The sequence below is a fragment of the Rhyacophila brunnea genome, unplaced genomic scaffold (assembly GCF_057557595.1).
Source record: "Rhyacophila brunnea isolate RB1 unplaced genomic scaffold, BYU_Rbru_1.0 scaffold_38, whole genome shotgun sequence".
Lineage (NCBI taxonomy): Eukaryota > Metazoa > Arthropoda > Insecta > Trichoptera > Rhyacophilidae > Rhyacophila > Rhyacophila brunnea.
The window spans coordinates 2,993,352-2,996,867 of NW_028233048.1; the positions used below are offsets into that span (position 1 = coordinate 2,993,352).

The 3,516-nt window shown below is 24.4% G+C and overlaps 2 non-coding genes across 2 annotated transcripts; both read right to left on the bottom strand.

Annotated features, from left to right (window-relative positions):
* Window positions 1-922: 922 nt before the first annotated feature.
* On the bottom strand, window positions 923-1,004 carry TRNAS-UGA (transfer RNA serine (anticodon UGA)). The gene has a single exon. It is a non-coding gene; the product is annotated as a tRNA-Ser (tRNA).
* Window positions 1,005-3,214: 2,210 nt separating this feature from the next.
* TRNAS-AGA (transfer RNA serine (anticodon AGA)) lies at window positions 3,215-3,296 on the bottom strand. The gene has a single exon. It is a non-coding gene; the product is annotated as a tRNA-Ser (tRNA).
* Between the last annotated feature and the right edge of the window lie 220 nt (window positions 3,297-3,516).

Here is a 3,516-nt window from a genome sequence, read left to right on the forward strand (position 1 = left end):
TTTGTTTTTGATTTTTTCACTGTGTTGCGTTCTGACTTTTCCTCTTATAAAATATTTCTATCTTGAATGCTACAAAATTATGTTTCTTATTTAGGCTTTATATTTATAGTTTTTTTATCATTTTTATAGTCTGGCTGTGTCAATCATTATTTTGCGGCGAACTCTAAAGGGTTTTTACATGGTTTTATTAGCTACATATTACTTTTTTTTTTGTTTCGGATCGATCGATTCAATACAGAGCTTGTCTATGTTATAATTATTCGTACATATTTTTTATACTTAAGGTTGCATGGGATATTCTAGATCTTTCATACAAATTTCTGCTTTTCATTGTGATAGTCTCAAAAACATGACCAATATTTGGTTCATTTTTTCTTGTAAATAAATTTAACATTCTATTGCCCTCTTTTTGTGTGTAAATAACTTTTAAATATGAAAGATTATGCATTGATCCATCATCTAGTACCTTGTTAAAAGATTTCATTTTTTCAAAGTCTTTTGGATCTTACGTCAGAGCATCTAGGCAGCACTTGACGAATGATATAACATGTTGATATAAATATGTAAATAAATTCGGACCTTTGTAATTTTTTTACATAAATTGATTATTCTAAAATACATCACAAGTAATTATAGAGAAAATATATCCATGATTTAAGAATTACTATAATTTCTATGCTCAATACACAGGAAAAACTAAAATAAATTTAATTACATGAGTAAAATAATATACAGGGATCAATATTAAATTTATTTATCATGAACACCCTATTATTCTAACATTAGAAGAAAAAATATTAAAAATGTGCATCTTTTTAAAGCAATGTGTTGCTTGGCTCTTATAAATAACATACGAAAATACTGTGTAGGATTTGAAAATACAGCAGCATTAAAATGGTATCATATGAAAATAATCAAAACACGACAGCAGCAGGATTTGAACCTGCGCGGGTAAACCCAATAGATTTCAAATCTATCGCCTTAGACCACTCGGCCATACTGTCTAAAATAAAAGAATTATATAAATAGAAATTTAAAAAATGTATATTAATTACAGATAATTTTTTAGTGATTTAAAATTTGCAAATACACATTAATTTTTAAATAAATTTTGAAGGATTCCAAATGTTGATTCTCTAAAAATGATTAAAATATAATCTTAAGAAGATTTTTAATGAGGATATTTGTCTGATAATATAGAGTATTTTTTTGGTGGCTTTTATAAAAAAGTTATTTTGCAGACAAGCATCAATAAAGCACAAAATTTTAAAATAAATTGAAAATTTCATGACTCTCATTATCAACTCTCAAAACTTTAAATTTATTTTTTCTATACAAAATGTAGTAAATGCTAATGAAACACATCAAATACCAACAAAATTAATGGTGCTATATTTAATCATACTTATGCTAAAAACAATTTTCTATAACTATTATATCAAAAACTAGATCAGGGCAGTTTATATTTTGCTATTATCAAGTATATGCACAACAAGTGCTTATCAAAGTAAGTTTCACTTTCATTTTTATGGATTATATGCTTCATGTCTAAAGTATAAATATTTAGGCCTTTAATTTATGCACTGATTGGATTCTTCCCATTAAATTTTTAATTTAAATTGAAATATTTTTCCATATTTTATCAAACAATTTCGTATCCATAATTCTTTGAAAATTACAATTTGCATTAAAATTCGGCAGTGTAATAATTTATATCAAAAATTGCAAAGTTTAGATTATTTATTTTTTCTTACATCTTAATGTGGCAAATCATACTAGAAACTAATATTTAATTAATAAACCATTATTATTTTAAAAAAGTCGGAAATAAATTGTAGTCATAATTAGACAAAAGGAAAAAAATAAAATTCAATCTTCTTATAGTATTCGGCAAAAAAAACCTTAAATTTTAATGATTCAAGGTATTCGATTATTTTATCCATAGCTCTTAAGTAATATTTTCAAAATCTGATTAATAGAATGTTAAGATTTTTTTATTTAAAAATCAGTATACTTTTTCAATGTCCAAAAATAGCCTTTCCAGATATATAAAAAAAGCAAAAATATTCCTTTCACTTCGTGTGTGTTTTTATAGGACTGAATGTTTTACAGTCTTATGCAATGAATAATTTCACACAAAAAAATTGAAAAACTTCTTGCAATATAAAAATCAGAAATTAAAATAGATGGTTTCCCAATATAAATATTGCAGCAAAGACGAGAAATATCAGTATAATGACTTGGATTGGTTTAAGAATTTATTTTTCAATTGGTTAAATTTATCACGCCACAAATGATCGCTGAATTATCTTTTATTTGAATGTTTATCAATTGCATAATTTTATACTAAATTTAATTTTTTAAGCATGTATTTTTACCAATAATAAATACTTTATATATCTTTAAATGAATCTAAAAAAAGAGTAAAAAAAATTTTAATTCATATTTTCACACATAAAAAGCAATTTTTGTATGCTCTGCTTTCATTCACAGTTGGATATCATTTATAGATAACAAAAATATTTACTTTTTAAACCGCATTTTTAAGCAGTATTTTAGATGAAAAATTGACAATTGTGGCTAGTTTTTCATGCTCCAGGCAAAGATATTTTGCTTCTTCAATAAATTTAAATCCAAAAAATTACAATCTTGAATTCTATTCTAGAATTTTGTTGCTATAATACACTCTATTGACAATAGAAAATCCGAACTAATTTTATTTAAGAACTGATCTAGTAATCCTAATATTGAATAATCACAACAAATTCTATTCATGCTAAACATTAATTTTTACAATCAATACTATTTTTTAATGGCACTAAATCAAATGAAATTATGTTTTTTATTGTATGAGTGTTTCGAGATATAATGATAGAAATCAAATTTTTTTAAGTTGAGCTAAACATGAAACAAAATATAAATTCTATAATAATGAATATACAAATACCCGGGTAAATTTAATTTTAAAAGACCCAAAACACTACATTTTCATCTTGAAAATTTGCTAATTGTCTTAACAGAGACCCATTTATTGCACATCAAAGCAGATTGATATAGACGGGAAAACCTATGATATCAGACACACAAGATTATTTTAATTGAAATGTTGGGTGGTTTAATAATATATTATATTTTATAAAAGAATTAGAAATTTCTTTTATTTTTAATAATGTATTCTATCGTAAATTTAAACTTATTTATGTAAATTAAAATCCGACAGCAGCAGGATTTGAACCTGCGCGGGTAAACCCAGCAGATTTCTAATCTACCGCCTTAGACCACTCGGCCATGCTGTCTTAAATTTAGATAATGTATCTAGAAATAAATAATTAAAACATACATCTGTGTAATTAATCAAGTTTGCTAACTTGAAAGAAACTTCTATCATATTTCAAATGAACCAAAAATATAAAGAACGAAAATAAATATACTTAATTATAGATTTTAAAAGCACGCAAGAAACATTTACCTTATTATGAAAGAAATCAAAAAAAGCATCAAATAAAAAAAAAATAT